Source organism: Lepisosteus platostomus, chromosome 11 (assembly GCF_059453375.1).
Source record: "Lepisosteus platostomus isolate fLepPlt1 chromosome 11, fLepPlt1.hap1, whole genome shotgun sequence".
NCBI classification, from domain to species: domain Eukaryota; kingdom Metazoa; phylum Chordata; class Actinopteri; order Semionotiformes; family Lepisosteidae; genus Lepisosteus; species Lepisosteus platostomus.
The window spans coordinates 24,186,626-24,208,930 of NC_142621.1; the positions used below are offsets into that span (position 1 = coordinate 24,186,626).

The following is a 22,305-nucleotide window of genomic DNA, read 5'->3' on the forward strand; positions in this document are numbered from 1 at the left end:
GGTCAGGATCATTCAGGTTTGTGGTAACACATAATGCCTAGGTCAAAAGATATCTGTGACTGTCTCAGACAAAGAATTGTTGCTGCTCATCAGTCTTGGAAGGGTTATGAAGCCATTTCCAAACAATAAGAAGTCCATCATTCCACAGAGAGAAAGATAATTTACAAATAGGGAAAGTTCAAGACAATTACCAATCGAACCAGGAATTCCAGCAAATTCACACCTAGATCAGACCATATGATGCTCCTAGAGATTGCAAAGAACCACAAAGTTACATCCAGATATCTTTGGTCTCTGACAAGATGGTAAACATTACAGTTAATGATTCTACCATTAGGAACAGACTGAACAAGAAAAGCATTCTCAGAATGATACCCAGGAGAAAATCTCTTCTCTCCAAAAAGAACATTGATGCTTGGGTTTGCAAAACAGCACATGAATGAACCACGAGACTTCTGGAACAATGTCCTCTGGACAAATGAAACCAAACTGGAGTTATTTGGCTGTAATGCAAAATTACATGTTTTCCGAAAACCCAATACTGTCTATCACCACAAGAACCTTCTTACCAACCACCAGGCATAGTGGTTAGAGGGGTGAAGATTTAAGGCTATTTTGTAGCTACAGGATCTGGACGCTTCATAATCACAGAGTCCACCATGAATTCCTCTGTATACCTCTCTATACCATTTCATTCTAGAGGAAAATGTGAGACCATCTGTCCAACAGCTGAAGCTTAGCCAAAAGTGGATCATGCAACAGGAAAATCATCCAAAACACATCAGTAAATTTATGATTAAAAAAGAAAAGAATCAGGATTTTGGAATGGCCAAGTCAAAGTCCAGACCTCAACCCCATCAAGATGGCAGGTGGCAGGACCTAAAGAGAACTGTGCATAAATGAATGCCTTCAAACATCACTGAGCTGAAGTGGTTTTGTAGGGAGGAGTGTACCAGAATTTCTCCCAGGCAATGTGAGAGACTGATAAATTCTTACAGGAAATGTTTACTTCAAGTTGTTGCTGCTAAAGGTGGTTCCAAACATTACTGAAACACAGGGTGCACTTAGTTTTTCATACAAGGCTACAGAATATTGGCTGATTGTTTTGTGTAATACATAATGACAAAGTAAAATTTGTGTGTGTTATCTGTCACATGAGGTTAGATTTTATTTATTGTTAGGACTAGCGAGGTCTAGATGAAAGTCAGACACGTCTTAATATGTAAAAAACATCGTAAGGAGGTGTACTTTCTTTTTCACATCAATGTATTCCCCTAAACATTATTTAGCTGTTGCAGCTGATAAAATTGGGACCCATTCTGAAATCTTTCAAAGAGATGATGTGATGCTGTCAAGAACATACCAAACACATATTGCTCAAATGGTGCATGCATTTGAGAAATTGAAAGATAACCCAGGTAAACATGCAAAAGACCTTTTAAAACCAAGTGGTACAGATTAAAATTAACAAAAGTCCATTTATAAGAAAGCCACGTATCCTGGTGAAGACCATGACAAAGCAGAGCTAAACCCAAAAGCAGATAGGTCACCTATTGTTTGTGTCAAATCATACTTGTTATGCTTTAAAAATCAAAGAGCTGCATATCATAAGCATACTTGTTCAATACTTATATCTGTTTCACTTTACAAAATAATACAATTTAATAAATGTGGTGTAAATTCTTTAGATTAAGTTTGGGCAGCCATCATTTCCTACTACTGATAAGGTGTTAGTTGTTGGGCAGAATTATAAATAGGTTGTAAAAAAAAAGCTTATGTTCTGCCTACAGAAAGATTTATGTTATTGATAACTACTCATGAAGACAATCAAAATGCATACATGTACAGTATATTGACATGATATTCTAGCATAGTAACAAGGAATAATTTATACCAAAGTACAACTGCTTTGTCTGTGTCCTGAAATTAGATTTATTTGAACATGTTTCTTAACCAATTTACACAAAAATGGGGAAAGCACCCGCTGTATTGTATAACAGGAATTTACAATACAATAATGCAATAATCCCAACTGCTCTAAGCAAATTTCACAAGCATTTTTTTATTTATGTGGAAGCTTGTTTCGCAAGTCATTTTGAAGCATTTTTAACTATGTTTGGGAAAACTTTTAATTCTTGTATAAGATACTATAAATATCATACTTACTGTATGTGTAAGATAAAAAAATTGTTTTTTCCCTTTAAAAGCAACAACAAAAATGGCAAATATGATACAACAAGTCAGAATGATTCATATTGACTAATTCTGGTGTGTTTGCAGTGTTTCTCTGGAACTACAGGTATTTGATGTAGTTTTCTTATTGCTGGTATATATACACAAAAAATAAAGTACAGGCCACTCATAATTTATGTGGGTATTAGGGATTAGAGTAAAGCGAATTTTGCATATAGTCAAATTTTACCCTTTAACCCTTATAAAAAACAACAACTAACTTCAGTAATTCAAGTATAAAAACAGCAAATGAAAGTAAATACGATGGCTGTATAGGCTACTGTAACTAACTAGCTCTCATAGGCATGCTTGACAAATCTTTCAGAGAATAAAGCATTTTTTCAATATTATTTAATTTTGTGGAGCTGATAGTGTATGTCAGTTGTGAGTACGTAAGTTGAGAGTCGCTGTATTGATATTTTGTTTTGTCAGTTTCAAATGTGTTTCCTAATTTGGAGAAGTTGCTGGTTCTGTGTAAATTGTTCTCTTACAATTCTAATGTGATTTAACATGACATTTTGTATACAACTGTCAGATGATGCTCATCATTAAGTAATCTACAAAAACTACAATTAATGTAATGTAATCTGATCATGAGCTCTAGTAAAAAAAATATCCAGTAATTCAGGCTTCTGTAAACTAATGGAAATAAATATCCTCTGTCTTAAATTAACTAGTTTTTCCACAAATTAAATCTTTCTGGAGAAAGGACTGTGCACTTCATGACAGTTTACAGCTCAATATTATATGGAAATTAAGTAATAAATAAGAATCATACAGTTTAGTAACAGAATTAAGTTAAAAAAGTTCAATGTTTTCTCACAGACTGAAAAAAACTAAATATTTGTGTTAAATATTTAAATTAATTATTTTTTCCTTGAGATACGTTGTTCTGCAGTTTAGTAATTTTACTTTGGTGTATTTATAATATAAATTGCTTTGGCAAACTATGACATGCCAAATTGATTTAAAATTCTTTGTGTATTAATATGCTGAAACACAGTTTGACATAAATAGATATTGTAACTAAATGGGAACCTAGATGTTTGTATGTCAAAGTTAACTTTGAATCTTTTCCACTTCACATCTGTTGGCATGTTATCTTGACATATTGTCAGTGAGTTTTCTCTCTCAAAGGTTAATGGAGCAAGGGCAATGCTTATAAAGAAAAGCATTTTCTCTCCACTTCACTCCCTATATTGGGATTATTCAAAACCATTTCCAAGCTTTTCCCTTACTATAGGAAGAGGTACCTCTGCAAATGCAGAGTACAAAATAGAAAACACATTTAGCCTCAGCTGTTCAAAATGATTATGCATAAACACATTTGCAGACATCAAGTGAACTGAGAGTTGTCTTATATTCATCCTTCCACTGGAATTTTAAAGGCATTTTCTACGGTTTATAGAACAGCATGATCTGTTGTATTATCCATTTAAGTTTCCCACAAAATACTGGTCCCCGTACTATTAGTTATTTGAAAACCTATTTTTTTTAGTTACTTTAGACTCTCTCAGGGACGTTGACCTTTCTTATCTTGATCTAAACACACTTGAAATTTTTTCAGGCACAGTTCTCTTATCTCAGAGATACACCTCTGGTTAATGGATATTTGTTGAAAATGCAGACAACCCATTTAGCAGATGAAAACACAGATTAATGAGGGAATATATATCCCTACTTTCCTCTTTTTTCTTCTCTTAGCTGAAGGAATGTACCTAGTAGCTGTAAGAAACATTCAACTCTAAATTAGCTTTACATTTGCTTTCCAGTAATTCCCCAGAACAGCCTCTTAGGAAGTGCTCTTTATCCTGCTGCCGCCAGCTACCCCTGCTGGGAGTGTTTGTGACTGGAGTAGATATGAGCCTCATCACAGCCTGAGCCTCTTCATGCCCTTTCTAGTATCAGTGGTGAGCTCCTGGCTTAGCTATGTGAAGTTGACTGCTTCCAGTTCCTTAGTTCCCCCATACCCCTATGGCATTCGCTTTCTTATCCAGCAAGGTGAGTGACACCTGTTCTCAGAACTTAAAATCCAGCACATCATTGTTAGAAAGAAAGGGGGTTGATTTGCCACCTCTTTTCCTGGAGAAGTGATATTGAAATTTAGAAAGAAGCTCACACTGTTAACATACCACTGCTTCTGTTATTGATCTGTGCTATCCTATATACTAAACCCCTTAGTTTCTCAATAGTGGTTTTATACAAGCAACCTGTGTGTTGTGTTGCAATTATTTCTCTTTACTTTTATAAGTTACTGTTACTTTACCTGGCCTTATCATTAATACTGTACAATTTGTCAAAAAAAGTGTTCTGGGTAGAATAAGTCCTCAGTTTCAAATAAACAGGAATTGATTGTAAAACGTGATCAGGAGCTTTAGTATTTTTTCAGAAAATGCCTTTGACTCCAAAGATAGTATTCACCACAGCTTTCCCATTTAATTACTTTAAAGTTTGTAGTCATGACTCATTGAAGTAAGCATTTATTTTTGTTATACTTGCAACTTACTCAAAGCATTAAAAGAAAAACAACAAAGAAATGAATAGATAATATGAAAGAAAAATGGAAAAGCAATGACAACATAAGTATTCAAATTTGCTATAGCAAATCTAAATTAATTGCACGAAATTACCTTAATGAGGCACATAATTAGTTGAGCAACCTCTGTCTGTGTGCAATAACAGTAGTTCACATGATTTAAGAATAAATCTATAAGGTTCCTCAGTCAGGTAGTGAATTACAAAGGTTCAACCAAGAACACCAAGGAGCTTTCAAAACAACTGAGGGATAAAGTTATATAAAGGCACAGATCAGGAAAAGTGAATACAAATATTTCAAAGACTCTAATCTCTATTTGAACATGGTGAAATCAATCATTATGAAGAGAAAGGCACCTAGACACTGCCTAGATTAGGCTGCCTTTCCAAACTGAGCATACTAGCAAGAAGAGTAATGGTTTGGGAGGCAACTGTAATGCCAATGGTGATTTTGAAAGACCTAAAGAGCTCAGTGGCTGAGCAGGGAGAAATGTCATTGGGTCAAGAATATGCCAGTAACCTTACCCTGTATGTAACTGAAAAGATCTCAAATTTCAGGTGGTAGAATGATATTTTGACAATATTTCACATGTGAGTCTAACGGTCAAGCCTGGATCAAATATCACCCTCATGTTCCTCAATTTAGATTGAAACTGAAGTACAGTGCCATCCACAGGCTTTACATAGTTGATGGGGCACTCTGGGAAGCATGACTTCAGTCGTGTCACAGGGGTGGTGCTGTGGCTCTGTGGCTAAGGATCTATGCCTGTGGCTGGAAGGTTGCTGGTTCATATTCTGTGGCTGGCAGAGGAATCCTACTCTGTTGGGCCCCTGAGCAAAGCCCTTAACCCCAACTGCTCCAGGAGCACCGTATAAATGGCTGACCCTGTGCTCTGACCCCAAGCTTCTCTCCCTGTCTGTGTGTCTCATGGAGAGCAAATTTGGATATGTGAAAAAGACAAATTCCTAATACAAGAAATTGTATATGACCAATAAAATGATACTATCTTAAATGAGAGAAAATTTGAGTTATCCATGTTTTTATGTCAGAAATACAATTAGAAAGAGCAGAGACAGACAAATTAGAATCAGGTTTAGTATAGATATAGATTTGAGTATCATCAATGTAGAAATGATCATTTATTATGATTCATGAGATCTTAATAGCTGAACTGGTGGGAAGATGTAAATGCTATAAAGTAAGGGGCTCAGTATTGAGCCTTGAGGAACACCAGACTTAATGAGTCCAATTTCAGAGCTAAAACTGCTAAAAGAGACAAAGTGACAGCAATCAGTTAAGCAAGACCTGAACCATTTAAGACCAGTGTCAGAAACTTCAAACAGTCTTAAGACATTAAAGTAAGATATTGTGGTTAATAGTATTAAAAGCGGCACTGGGGAGGAGAAGATTAATTTCATTGCTACTGTATGTTGGAAACAAGATTGGAGGGGTTTAAAAAGGACATTTACAATGAGATGGTTATTTAACTGAGTTGTAACAGCACATTCCAATTATTTTGCAAGAAAGGGTATATTGGATAGAGAGAAAAGTGTTTAGATTGTCCAGATCCAAGTTTATTTGGTACAGGGATAACAGCAGCAGTTTTGAAGGCCTTTGGTATCACGCCAGTGCTCAAGGACTCATTTATTATGTTGAAAAAAATAGGACAGAGAGGTGAAACAGCATTGAAATAAAGCTATGGGAATTGGATCTTATAGGCAGGTGGTAGATTTCATACGTGAAACCAGTTTACTGAGGCGTGCAGGTCAAGTAGAGAGAAGCTAGAGAGAAGGGAACCAGTAAAACTAGGCAAGCAGGGAGGTTGTGTGGATGTGTCATGCTTTGTAGAGAAGTTATGATGCTGGCTGTTGTTGATCTTGGAGCTAAAGAACTTTAAGAATGTGTTGCAAAGCTGGCATGCGACAGGTGATAGGATGGGGCACTTTGGCTTAAGCGATCCATTGGTGGAAAATAGGTGTCTAGGGTTGTTATGGTTGTCCTCAATGATGTGGGAAAAGTGGCTGGATCTAAAACACTCTGTTGCATCATTTTATTCAGACAAGTGCTCCTTCCAAGACTGAAAATGAATGTTTAGACCAGAAAGACGCCACTGACATTCAAGTTTACTGGAGGCTGACTTCATTTAACACAGCTGGTCAGTGAACCATGCGGCAGAGTAAGAAAAGGATATGGTTCAAGTCTTAAAAGGAGCTAAGGTGTTAAGGGTAGACAACAGAGAGCTATTAAACATTCGTACTTTGTCCTGTAGAGGATCAAAGTAAGAAATCAAAGTAAAGAGTACAGGGGAAATATCTTTAGTTCTGCTTTTCATCATTGCAGACTGAGAAGTTTGTCAAGACTGATGGGATCACAGAAGGGTGGAGAAACCAGAGTAAAATAAAACTAATATGTAATATTAGATACCAATTCAGTTAGACTTTCAGAAGTAAGTTGTCTGAAATGAAAAAAGAAAAGCAAAGGTATTCAAAGAAGCAGTGCCATAAAGGTATAAGACGTAATGGGAATGCAGTACTGAATTTGATAAGGCTGTACAAAATGTAATAAATGTAAATAAATGCTTTTGCAGAAATGACATACTGTATAGTATACACTGTAATGTGCCAGAGTAATAAGGCTTTAGTGTTTGATTAATGGTAGAATACTAATATGCCAGATTTGGTCTAATTATTCAAAATAAATATGAAAAAATAGTTGGATCTAGCATTTGTGTGCATATCCTTTTATTCAATAAATTATTTTTTTGCATGTCTGAAGATGTCTAACCGGACATGTCTAACCAAAAACTAGCCAGCTAGTTAGAAACTACATTTCATATGATAGATTGCAGTTGTTCAGTATAACCTGGAGTGTTGGAGATAGACTGATTTTATCAGGGGCCACATTATCTTGTATATTTATTAGCGATTGAACGGTTGCACCTTAATATCCAATGAGCTGGAGATAGTAAAGCAAAAATGTGAAGAAGTAGAATCAGCAAATGTAACATGGCTGACTGATTGTTAATTGTAAAAGCTTACAGACCAGAAAGGTGTAAATTGAGAGCCAGGAAACTCCAGATCAAAATAACCATTTGATCAGTTAGACTCAAGTAAAGGTTAGTGAGATAGAAAAGAAAAGAGCTATTAGTGATGACTAAATCCTGGATGTGACCTTTATAGGATCGTGGACATGGAATAAAAAATAAAGCAAAACTGCTTGGAATTGCACTGCCAGATTGATATATTTAGTGTTTGTGTAAATATTAAAACCTCCAAGGATTAAAATCTTTTAAAACGAAAAAAAAAAACGTTTATAGCAATATTAACATTACTACACCTACTGTACATTTATGAAAACTCCTTGGATTTACAATTCTGCCGATCTTCATGTCTATGCCAGTATACAAAAGCGTGAATGTAGGAAGGGTTATGTTTTCACTGCCTCAATCAAAAAGGGGAAAATACATCCCACACCTCACTAAAATCTCTATATACTGTATTTGATTAGTGTGAGTTAGCTTTTTATGTACAGGTAACAGAAGCCGTTAAAAAATGTGAATAAATAGCTTCTGAACTGTCAAGATTAATCTGTTTGTGAAGCTACAGGTTGAAGACCACCTGTTGTTTATTGTGAATGTCTATTACAGTAGCAGAATCTACCTGCTTAGATCTACCAAAATAATTGTAGTGAGTGCATTCTAGGTTTGCTGGTGTTTCAGACATAAAGCTTAACAGTTGACATACAGTTTAGGGGATGGAATATGCGAAAGCAGAAAAGGGTGAGGGAAAATAGAATAGAATGTGATACAAAGAGTTTGAGATCAGTACTGTATATGCAGTAGCATAGTTAAGGTGTTCCCATCTCATTTCTCATTTGTTTTTAATAATTAATTCTTCCATCTTTAATTTAGAACTTATTCATATCCTTTTTGAAAACAAATCCTTGCTTTGCCATGTTGACCTGCTAATGATGACATTTATCTATATGTTTATAATCATAAAATACTTTACAATGTGCTGCCAAGTCTTAAGGCTATGAAATGCAGTTTACATAAAGAGTTCCACAAAGAACTTCCAACTCAGAGAACATACATGTAATATTGGTGATGTGTGATGTGGGCCAGAATGTTTCATCTTTACTAATAAGAATGTGCAAGGAACAGACTTGATACATTGTAAAAGTAGATGTGTTGGGTTTCATACGATAATTGAAATACAACTAACATTTTATATGGTGTTGCGTACCTTTAGATTAAAACAGTAATACCACTGTCTTATTTGGCGGGAGAGGGGGGTAATATCTTAACATTTATAGTGGCTTTGTTTTAGGAATTCACGAGACAGTCCAATCTAGTACAAATACTGCTATGAAGAATAATTATACTGTTATTACAAATGGTATTTCAACAATGGTTCTGCATTAGTTGTTGACTTGTTTCAAGATGTGTCCATTTTTAATATAACTGTTCCCACAGCTCATTTAAATTAAACTTAGACTCTTTTTCTAATAAACAGCAATATTATTGACTTGTTTATTGACTGTAAATACTGAGTCAGACTGTGTTTCAGCAAGTCAGACTTTATGATAAAGCTCAGATAAGCAGATAATGCAGAACAGAGGAGATTAATTAGAGTGCTCAATTAGTTTCAGAAATATAATAAGAATGTGCAGAAAATTTGAACCAGATGAAAAAAAGTCCTGAAACATGCTGCAAATTACCACCGTATCAGAGTTTTCTGAAAAAAGAACCATTCATTCAGGCAGAACTGCAGCTGTTCTTTTAACAAAATGTGGATCTGTCTTAGAGGCTGTATTATTGATGTCATAAAAACGCTAATGAATATTTTGCACACTGAATCATCTGAGGAGTTTAGGACAACACAACACCTAAATGAAAAAGTTAAATTATTTTTTCTTTAGATCTTTGGGATAAAGAAGCAGAAGGATTTGCAAGGCATAACAAGAAAAAGATAGGCTTTTTTCCTCTATTAATTTAATAAGTTATACTAAAGAAATTAAGAAGCTGTCAATCAGCTGATTTAAAAACAAGAATATCTACAGATTTTGTAGAAGTGGACATTTTAAATTCCAATTATCTTTTACTCTCCTATACTGAATAGTAAAAATGCCTTGTTTCTGAAAATATAAAATACAGCATTGTGTTAGAAAATAAAAATGTGTGGCTTGGCCCTAATAAAAAGGATTAACATAATTGAGCATATGACCATATTGTTTGCATATGTTGGTGATTATATTGTGCTGGCTATCAGTAATATCATCAACTGAAAAAAACAGTAATTAAGAGTTATGTTAATGAGTCTGGTGGTGTAGATTTCATGGCAGGAATCCAATGGCCAGCTCTCCTGTTAATTTTAAAGACTGACAGAGATTAATGTTTCAATAACATTTCATGGAATTTACTTTTTGTAAAATGCTTTAATACTTTTTAACACTAGTTCTTAGTACTATAAATGTTGATATAGCAATCTGTGATTACAAAACAATTTGGATTCAGAATAGCTCAGGCTGTTACTAAGAAACCTTGTTAATGAATATAGTATACCTAAATGGTTTGTTGTAATGGGACTGAGATTTGTTTTTGTTTTTTTTAAATATATGTAGTAATTGGAAGAATTCTTTTCCCCCAATTTGTTGTGATGAAAGTTGGTGCTGATTAAAATGCTGGAGTGAGATCACATTTCTCTCTGAACAAACTAGAAGTCAAGGCTTCAGAATGTTCAATGTTTTCAGAGCTTCAGGGTGTAGAAAGTTTGTACAGGCTTCTCTTGGGAAACTACCACATAGGAGCTTAATTCTGGTTTCCAGATTTTCTGATCTGTGATTGATGTTGTTCCCCTTATTCTTGGAACATTGCAATGAATATGCTAGATAATGTGGCCAGTCTGTCAAAGCTATGAGTTTCAACAAATCCTTATACTTTTCACACCTTATGTTTTTGTGGATTATTGGATAATACTGTTGTATATTTTTCAGCTTCCATTTCTCTTTTCTGTTTATGCTGTTTTATTTTCTTCCCTTGCAAACAACATACAAAACAACAATAATAATAACGCACCTTGACATTTTTAGTCCCTTTAATTCAGTTGAATTAAGTTTTTGGAATTCTACCTTGTGTTTGTTATATTTTTAGATGTTAATCTTCTTGATATAGTATTATAGTCTTATTTTAAAATTGTGTAATAGCTTTCAGTTTGGTAGTCTTGAATGTATCAGTAGTGGTTATACCTGCATATAGTATTGCCTGTTGGTAAAATGATACATGAAGTGTGAAAAATAATTCTTACTATTTTTCTTCTCATTCTAGACCTTTTAAACCAAAATGGAATACATACAATGCGCATAAAACTAACATGACACAGATCATCCTTAATGTTTAAACACAAAATAAAAAAGAGAATAGGTTATTGTGTTTCTGGAAAACAAATAAATAAGCAGCACAAAGTATTTTTACTGAAAAATGAAAGAATGTCAATGAATATTTTAAATATTTAATGTGCCGTAGGTTCATGGTGTGCCTGTCCTTCCTACATGCATTGTGAGACACAGTATGATCCACTTCTTTTTTTAGTCACATGCTGTTCGTTGATGTGCCTTTTCAAGTTGTCACAACCAGAAGCAAAGGAGGTAGAACACAAGACAGGATAAACCTAGCATGTAGTTAAATGTAATTATTTAAATGTAATTAAGGGCAGCTTGGAACATTTTCCCTTTCCAGGGGGGCCCCCTCTAAGCATGTTCACTTTTTTTGAGAAAAAAATAACACATGAAGAAAAACTCACAATTTCAACATTTATTTTCTGCTAGCAACCTGCAATTGAACAAAAGGATCCTTTACTTCCACTTGTGTATTCTCTACTATGAGCACTGATAGCTCCCACCACAGAAAAATACTGTAAGTATGGACAGGCTGGCATGCCCTGCTCTAAACCTCGCCATGAAAGATTTAGCTTATTATAGCTATATAGCTTATAGTACATTTATAAATTGTTCTTCTCTATCTGATTTCAAGTGCACAAGACTGGTATAAGGTGTGCTGTGTATGTAATAATACAACTTCAAAAGAAGCTGGAGTCATGTATTAGTTCACGTACACTTTATCTTTGCCAAAGGTGTGAACATTTGCCCTGCCTATTGAGCTGCATAATGCAAGTAATATGCAGAATAGAAAGGTCGAAATCATTTAAAGAAATGTATTGAAATTTAGAGAAATGTTATGCAAAGCAACAATGCAACATTGCATACATTTTTAACTAAATATTTGCCATTGACATAAGCACTCAAAATATATTTTATATTTATTCAAGAAATATGTTTTTATGCTCCATGTATTGTTTGCATCTATCCTGTGAAATCTGGGTGGGTCTAGTACCAAAAAGGGTTTTGTACCAGAAAAACAGTTCCACATTCTCAGTCAAAGCTGAAGATGCTCTAGAGACATACTATTTTATTTCCGAAATTGGATAACACAGTTTAATTAGGGTAAACATGAAAAAAAGAATCATACAACAATGGTGATGACATGTGTCACACTGTCCCTCACCTTCAGCAAATGGCAAATTAAGAGGAACCCTCAATAGAATAGTCAGGAAGTGATTTACCAAATTTAGAGGAGTTATAAAATAACAAAACTTAGAACCAATTTACACTAAAGAAATTAGCTATGAGCATTAACTTCCAGTTTTTAGATTCCATTTAAATTTTAATATTATCAGCTGACTAAATTAGTCCATTTGCTTGTTTCAATGTGGCCTATCCACAAGATACTATACACAACATAAAACATGCCAATGAAAAGAAAACTCCAGTCCTTATTATTGTTCAAGGCAGGCCATGCAAGTGAAGCAAACAATACAGAATCATATTTCTTTCCCTGGCAGAGTATACTGATCTGGAACATAACATCAGGACATCATGAAAGATGGATTGTCCAGTGGTTTCTTGCACAGTATGCGGAGTTTTAGCTCATTTTAAGCAAGTTAACAGTACCATCTGTTTAAGCCTAGGGGGCAAGCACTGATTAATACAGTGGCAAAAAAAAAAAATTCACAATGGAACCTGAGTTAAGAATAATGCATCTATGCCTAGTTGATGCTTCTACAAAGTAAATGTGAGCAGTGTCCTTGTCAAAAAATAAAAAAGGGAAAAGTCAGCTGCAGGTCACTTGGTGATGTAGAAGTTGAAAGGTTGGATTAATATGATTCCAGAAATCCTGAAAATACAAGTTTGCCGTGTTTTCTTCTGAAAGATAAAAAACACTTTGATGTGACATGAATCCAAGCAACTGTATTACACAGAAAATAATTTGCCTTGAAGTGCTACATTTTCTTCTAGAAAAGTAGTTGGAAGAAGGAGTACAGAAGCGTTTTTTATTGTTTTACTAAAATAATTCCTACATATTGATTCATAATAATTCTTAAAGCACCCAGTGAGACCTGCTTAAAGGAATATTATCCATATTCACAGAATCATAATTTCCATTGTGTAAATATCTCACTAGTACTAATAGTGTTAGCAGTATGTAACTGCAGTGATTTGTATACATTGCTCCCCAGTGCATTTAGACAGCACCACCTGTAAGAATCATAATCATTTTATACCATGGAAGTCTGAGGTGCTTGGAGTTCTGTTTGCAATTGTAAATCATGCTTTGTTATAAAATGAGCTGTCAGTTGTATGGATAGGTGTGTCTATTTTTGGCAGACAAAGGTGTGATTTAAATTTACACATCAGTCAGACTGGCTGACTTTTTTCTTGATAATACAGCAGAATTGTATGTTAGAAATGACTCTTCATGGATTTTTACATTTTGGATCATGCTGAATGAGAATGATACAATCTGAAAAACTACTGCACTGTTTTAAAAAAACAGGGGATATGCCATTTGAAAATAATTGATATATATATTTTTGTATTACTTTGTCTGTTGAGTGATAAAACATCTGTCTGACAAAATACATTTAATCTAGCACTTGTATTTTCACAGGTTATTTTTTTCAATGGATATTGAATGTATGTCTTCTATCATACAAGTCAGGTGCAAGTAAGCAATCATAGGACATGCATGCGATTGCTTTTGCTGAATCCAATGGGAAAATGAAAGCATGAAAAACCTCTTGACAGCTCCATGGTGAACATGCCAAAGGTGTTGACAATTACCGTTTTAACAAACCATTATCGGTCATTAGATGCTTTTGGTCCTGATTCTAGTGGACTCCATACAGGTTTGGTTATCAGGGCACTGGTTGACAGAGATCATAAAATGTAATAAAAGGTGTATGAGACTAAATCTCAACACAAACAATGGCATTTGCCTGTTGCATAAATAATTTCCCCTTGACCACATACTAGTGAAGAAAATATTAATAATGAATTGTGATTGAATGATCACTTTTTATGTCCCCAGGAAACTCAAAGCTCAGCTGTGACTCCAGAGATGGCTAGAGTGTGATTCTATTAAGAATTTCCAATATCCACAGTTTGGAAGAATGTCTCCAGAATGATATGCATGGTTATGACTACTGAATGCCTAGTCAATATGACACATGGATTTTTTAGGGTTAGGTCATGGCTGTTGTGTAATGAGAAACCACATTTTGCACTTTGGTTTCTGAGATCTTGTCAGATTCACCAGGAAGATGATGCTGAGTCTCACCAGGCACAGTATACATTGAGTCTGACCACCTGCTGGGGAAGAACAGCAACAGTTTGTCTTTATCACAGTGTCATCAAACCTGTCATCAAAAGCATATTTGATACTTTCACAGTCAACCTTACTGAAATAGTGCAACTTGATGTGCCACTGATTTTGCTGCTAGGTGTTTTAAAGTTTCAAAATGTTACCCGATTGCTAACAGAAATTCTGCAATACTAGACAAATATACATTTTGAGCTGTAACAGTAACTAAAGCAAGTAGCCAAATGTCTGAAAGGTGGACATACTTGCCATTATTTAATTGATTGTCTTCCTGTGGTTTCCTGGGGACTGTGTTATTGTTCTGTCATTCTGAAGAAAAAGTGTGTCCAAAGCAAAGAGTAAGTTCACTTTTCCCTGCTTTCACATCAGTTTTAAAAATGAAGTTTAGAAATGTTTCCTAGTGTTGGTAATAAATAATAGAGCAATGGCACTAGTACCTAAGAGCATCAGTTTGAGTGAGGAAAGGTATGAAGCAAAACCTTTCTCTGCCAGAAACTGATTAAATTCAAGTCATCCATCCAAAGCAGTCCCCAGTTGCTTGTAAAATGCTCCATATAATTACAGTGACTACAGTTTTTAAAGCAATTTACACATTGGCCTTTATCTTGGGTCTCTCTTTCTGGTGTAGATTTATTTTAAAATCAATGTCCTTAACATCCTGACAAGAACATCTTTATGATTTATTAATTTTGAACAAGGTGCCCTTTAAAATTACATAAAACATTTTTAGAGCTACGTTTTTAACACTTAAGTTCTGCAAACTGTAATTAAATACTGGAAGATATGTATTGTGGTTACTCTGATATACTGTTTCTAGATTATTTAGCCAAACAACTTTGAAGTAGGTCACATTCACTTTGTCAGTGGAACTTGAGAGCATTGAAAATGGCCTGTGTTACAGTATGTGTGAACTTTTAACCATTCATGATAGAACTTCCTAAAGCTTTCCTTGAATTGGATAAGATTCCCCAAATCATTTTATAGTATGAAAGGAAATGCATGGAAAAAAGTCAATTTACCATATATTGTGTATATTTCATTATCTATTATGTGAGCAAACAGTGAAATCGCATGAACATTATTTGAAATGTTTTTTTCAAATAATGTACGGAGTAATTTTTAAAGCAAAAAGGAAAATATGTTCCCAATGTTCTGAAAATGAACAAATGTGAATGTTATTTGAGTGCAGTGCTGTTAATGTAGTTTCTTATGTCAGAATCCTGACTCTTCACTAACTTGTAGCACTTGTGAACAATGAGAACAATCTTTGAGTTGTCTCGGGCCTTTTTAGACTGGAATTGGCTGTGTATTTGTTACTGCTGACATCCTCCAGTGCTGAATGCCACTGATATGATAATGTGCTGTGGTTCTTACAGATTTGCAGCATGTACTTCTAACTGATATGTGCTAGTTCATTGATTGAATACAATATGAGTGGTTATAAAAGGGAGAAGGAAAATAAAAAATTACAAAAGGGTTCATAATAGTCCTTCTGAAATTGACAGACTGCAGCAGACAGTTCAATAGATACATAATTTACTTTTTTAAAACTTGCCAACAGATACAGCAATTAAAGTAACAAAGAAAACCCTGAATTAAATCAGCCTAGGTTTCTTATATTCGGGATTCACACATACATTTTTATCATTGACAAATAGACAGATTTCATTTGTGACCATTGTCTAAGAGATGCACTACCATAGCTTACTATAAAATGCAACATTTGACATTAACAAAAGGTCATATGAGCGCATTACCAACTAAAATCAGGTTTGTCTTAAAGGGAAATTCAATTGAGAGATACAGACATTTGTTGTATTCTGCCATGTTGCTGGATCCCTTAATTATTCATATTAACACTGGCCTTTTGCCTGACATTCATTAAATGATATTAGAGTATTATCAATATGTATTGATTTTTTCCCTACATAATACTACATTTTAGTGATGTTATTAATTAAAAATTACTTTGGCTTCTCTGTAATTCCAGGCACTTTAAGCAGATCAAAAAAGAACATGATGAAGGTGATGTACTTGTCTTTCCATATATTATGAGGGTTAAATTGTCCTTTGTTTTCATTTCTTGCATTTTACCTTTTCTCGGTATTTAAAGAGATTGAAAATGCATTAGATGTTTGCATTTTCATTTTTGTTCTGACAGGTACTATCAATAGAGAAATAGATGTCACCCCTCAGAAATGAAAACAATCTAACTATTCTCACAGATTATAGGATTTGGTTTATTGAGCATTGTTTTAATGGAGAGATTTCAGCTGATTAGCATTTAAATGGAGATATTTAAAAGGGGATAATACCAAGGACACTGCTACTTCCCCACATTCCAAGCAAAAGGAAGCTGTAGGAAATACAAACACTTAGCTAATGCATCTTTAAAATGCGTTTTAAATGCATTGGTTTATTTTATCCATTTATTTTTGTTTCAGCCCAGGGGTTTCTATTTGTTGACGCCCACAATGTAAAAACCATTTTGTAAATTTGAAGACCACAAAACTGCATATCACAACCTTTCACACTCTTTCTTTTGGACTATTCAGCCTGAATAAACTAATATTTTAAGCCATCAATCTGTACATGGAGCAAAATGAAAGCAAAAGCATTTGCCTGATGATTATTTGATTCCTGAATTTATGCAATTATGTCAGCAAAATGGGCTGCACAGTGGCACAGTGATTACCTACCTTGCAGCACTGGGGCCCTGGGTTTAATTCCAGACCTGGCATGCTGCTTGCCTGGAGTTTGTATGTTCTCCCTGTGCTTGTGTGGGTTTCTTCCAGGTGCCGTAGTTTGCTCCCTCTGTCCTAAAACATCCGTGCAGGTTAACTGGCTTCTGGAAAAACTAACTCTGGTGTGAGTGTGTGCGTGTCTGTGTCTGTGTGTGCCCTGCGATGGATTGCATGGTACTCCATCCATGGAGTATCTGGTCTTGCGTCCTTTGCTTGCCAGGACAGAATCAAGCTCCGCCGTGGCCCTGAATTGGATGAAGCAGTTAGAAAATGGATGGATAGATACCTCTAGAGAGTTGTAGCAGCCACAAACATTATGTACAATAGACAAATTTACTGTCATTTACAGCGTATATTAAGCAGTGAAAAAGCATGCCTCTTTTAAAATAATTTGAATTTTTAGGGTAGTAAATATATCATATATAATATAAATATCACAAACATCTATACTTTGTCAAACTTATGTATAAAAGTTAATGAAACACCTCTTACTTTAACATGTTCTTCTCTAAGGAAATATGTTTAATACAACACATTAGGTGGGATTCCCCTGGTTACTTCACAGTACTCATAATAGCATAAACTGTATATATAGTATATATATATTGCAGAAACAAATCAGACATTAACATATTTTTGACATTTTAAAATTGGACAATGTCAGGGTTAAATATTAATATTAAATAAGGTTACAATCCAATATGTAAATATCTAAAACAATAGTTGGTCAGCACTGGATGGAGAGAAAATATTTCATTGAAGTGTTCTGGGTATGTTATAAATTAGGAGATGAAAGGACTTTAATCACAAAGACAAATCAATTGTTTTGTTAGTGGCTATCTACCCGACACAGTGCTTCTTTTCATCCTATTTTAGAACTCACAATGAAATGTTTCATTTGAAATCAATCATTTTTAATCTAAAATCACAGTCTGTCATCAGTGCACCATTACATCCACATATAGGTTCACACAAAATGCCACAATCTGATTTACAAGCATCAATACAGGTTCCTTTAAACAAGTGTGTATATTCTGAGTCACTAATTAACAACATGAGAAAAGATTACTACAGTTAGCCCTGTGTTTTAAATGCACTTTTAGTAGTCCATTAAATACAATATTTTGAAACACTGTAATTTTATAATGTACCAAATTTTTTATTACAACCTCACAACCAGAACATTGTATACTTTTCATTTTATTTTTCAACTTAGAATTGTTCCTTTGAAGCTCACATACTGATGTAACTTCCCACTCTAAGCTCAATAATTGAACAGTAATTAAATCTCATAACTAGTTTAATTACTTTTCAGTTACCTAACAAGAAAAAAAAAACGTACTTAAATATTATTATATTTTATCAAGATCGACTATGATTATATACAGAATCGGCCAATGAATCAAATATGTTAAGTTGTGTCTGTGGATCTTCTGATTTTGTTATAAAAAGATTCTCAGAACCGTTTTATTTATGTTTTATGTTCATTATGTAGCCCTCTAAAATGTTCAGCAATAAACATTCTTAATTTAATGTATGTGTTCAAGAACATTACAGTTAAAATTTATATTCACTAAAGTACCTGTATGGAACATTTGAATGACAAACACAAATTGTTTCTCTTATTTAATCAAAGCTAATAACAAAAGAAGTAAATAAGTTACATATTTTGTATGTCCTCGTAATTATGTCTCTTCTTTGGATGCCAAATTTAACACTATGAACCAGTTGCAGACAGCATTACAAGTTGTCAATACAGAATGTTCAATAGCAATTGCCCTACTTTTCTGCTGAAACAGTGCTACATGTTAGACATTGAAACTGAACGATGAACTTGTTCTAGGGTGACTGGTCATTATATAAAGGGACATATGTTCCTCGTTTTGCTCCATTTGAACTTGTTTTGCAGTTCCAGACCAGATCAATTTTTTAACTTCTAGTTGAAAGCTTTGACTAGTAATTAAAAACACACAGACAACCCAAATAAGAATGTTGTGCGTTTGTTTTGGCTTTTGAATTTCCAGTTGTTATTGAATTTCAAGATGATACACTTGGGGTTAGATGGAATTTGAGGTAAATTAAACAAGCCAACTCGATTTTATATATAATCTAAGATATACAGTTTATCTTAAGTTTTTAAGTTGATAAAGTTTGCTATTCTGTTCTCTGGGTAAATAGAATGATTAAATGGTTGACTGAAATTCAAGGGTCTTATTGTCAACCTATTGTTTATGAAAACAAGTACCATGATATTACTGAGACTGTTGCTTTCAAATAAATCAGTAACAATTTCTATAGATTTTCTAGATGGAGTCATCATGGGCAGCAACACAGAACAGAATTGTGTTGCCTCACAACTGTAGAATAGCATTGCTCTGCTTCAGGACTGAGTTAATAATGTGTTTTCTAAAAATAAAAAGGGATCTATAAAATGCATTACATGAGTGTGCTGGCAAAGGCTGTGATAATTCATGTCTGAATCATATTTTCTGTGCTGTCTTGAAGTGTCAAAAGTTGAAAAAATGTATTGAAGGGATTTTTCTTTTCTGTTAAAGTGCAAGTAAAAAGAAAAGACAAGTGATTACTGTGTTCTGGTCTGGTGGTTGAACTAAGAGGTGATCTTGTTTAATGTTTCTTTACATTCTCTGCTGGAAGATGATGAAAAGAAGACATTATGTACAACAATGAATTTGTTCCTTTTACCTTGTAATATATTTGACCTCAAAATGACTTCTTTTTTAAACTCTTATTACTCCATACTGGTACTCATATGACCTAAAATGCATTGTATTAATTGCTTGACATCAGCAACTGTGGTCCATATAATATGCACACACATTAGGGCAGACAGTGGCTGGCTTTGGTACATTTGAGCAGTCCTCAAGGTGAGCCATGCCAGAAACATGCAAGGTCAATTATGTTATTCCTCAATGCACACCACACAGAGGGAGGACTTCACTAGCTGTCACAAAGCTGGTGAGGAAAAACAGACTTGGGTATATTTTGCCAACTAAATCAAAGTGATGCTTTGAAACAGGCACCTGGTAAAAGAGACCATCAAAGATCTTTCGCTGTTGCATAAAAGCTGTACAAAATCAGCTGACCATTTTGATTAATTGAATAGACAATTGAATAGATTTTTGAAGACAATGCATTTTTGGAGTGACATTCACCTGCCAGGGGCATCTAAGTAAAATAAACAGATAAAAATAAGTAGACAAAAAAAACTGTACAGTATGTACTTTGAACTGCAGGTTATCAGCTTTAAAGTTTGAATTTCTCATTATACTAACAAACATGACTTTCAGAGAGTTGCATCTCCTCGTGTTTTTCTGAACACTTCATATACGTATCCACAGTTGCAGAGAAATTCAAATATAACATCACTTTCAAGAACCGCATATCCAATTGAGGGTCACAAAAGGAGCTGGGGCTTATCCATGCAAGCAGCAGGCGCCAAATGGGATACACTTTGAATAGGACACCAGTCAATCGCAAGGCGCACACAGACAAAAACACACACTCCTACCAGGGCCAGTAATTACAGAAACCAATTAATCTACCCATATGTCTTTGGGCTGTGAGAGGAAACTGGAGTAAATAAAGGAAATCTATGCAATCACAGAGAGAACATCCAAACTCCACACATAAAGGAGTCCAGGAATTTAACCTGGTACCCTAGCGTTGCAAGGCAGGAGTGCTAACCACTAAACTTAAACAGGAAAATAAAATAAGAGGCAGCAATAATTTACTACACACTCCAGTTGTTTTTGTGATTGCAGTTTTTTGGGGGGGAGGAGGGATTTTTCTCAATGTCCTGAAAGTACCAGCAAAGCTTAAAGTGAAAATCTATATTGTTTAGGAAAGGAAAAATTAAATGTAAATTATTTTCATTGAGATACAGTTTTAGATGTTTACACCACATTTACATGGACAGAAATAAATTCTGGAAGAAAAGCAAAACCCTACCAAAGTTGCCTGCTAGTGTATTGTTAGGCTTCCAACATTTCTGTCAGACAATTGAGAACTATCCAATGATGTAAAAGTCATAGAGTGCTTCTTGGCCTGGGATTCTGTACACTGGGGACAATGTGTTTATGAAGCATATAAAGTGTTTCCGACACATAATCATGTCTAATATGTAAAGTAGCTTCTCAAGATTTGATTGTTTGTCCTTTTTAATTTAAAATAAATTAGGGTATATGCCTGCTTATTTGGAAGTCCAGATGCCAGGGGGATGCGTTTTGGGCTTCCTGATCCTATTGTGAACTTCTGAGATAACTGAAGTCATTAAAATAATCACTGTGAAAAGCAAATGCTTAGCACAGCTAATTATCACAACTGAGTGCTTTCGCCATTTTTGTGTACTTGTGTGGAAGTATGCTACATGCAAGCATACGTTTCTGTAGCCATATATCTAGCTCTAATTAGCCAGAATGAAGACTGTGAAATGGTTTTGATTGTTATATGTCCACATATTGAGGGTAGTTCTCCAGCTTAGCTTTTGGCACTGTGAAATATATTTTAAATGAACTGAGTTTTAAGGGCATATTTGTAAAAATGAATAGCTTTAAAAATGCTGCCTATGTATCTCTCTTACAGCTGGCTTTTAGAGCGTCCAAGCAATAAAAATGACTTCCAATCTTAAGATAACATATGGATGTTCCTTTTAAAAAAGAAAAGTGATGGAAGTACTATCATCTTTTTTCTTCATGTAATGTATATGTATGTTATATGAAATTCTACTTTCCTTTACATATTACTATTAATTATTTACTGTTATTTCTGTTGAGTTTGCAGACTAATCTAGCAAGAACAGGTCTTCCCAAAATAATATATGAACATGAGCAACTCAAGGTATAACCAACTTTGCACTCTGATGTATGCAACTTGTTTAGTCCTCTGTATCCATTTTAAATTGTGGTTGTTTGTCTTATATTCAGAGGTCATATTTAGTTAAGACATTTTATTAACAATCTGTTTATGAAAAATAAAATCATGTAATATATATTTCACAAAATACGACCCATGGAAAGTATAAGAGAACTTGTATCGTGTAAAGCATTGATCTGATACAG

At 34.4% G+C, this 22,305-nt stretch overlaps 1 protein-coding gene across 2 annotated transcripts in view; it reads left to right on the top strand.

Moving 5' to 3' along the window:
• The window catches only part of adgrl2a (adhesion G protein-coupled receptor L2a), a 334,526-nt gene that overhangs the window by 32,287 nt on the left and 279,934 nt on the right, over positions 1-22,305 (top strand). The window lies entirely within an intron of this gene.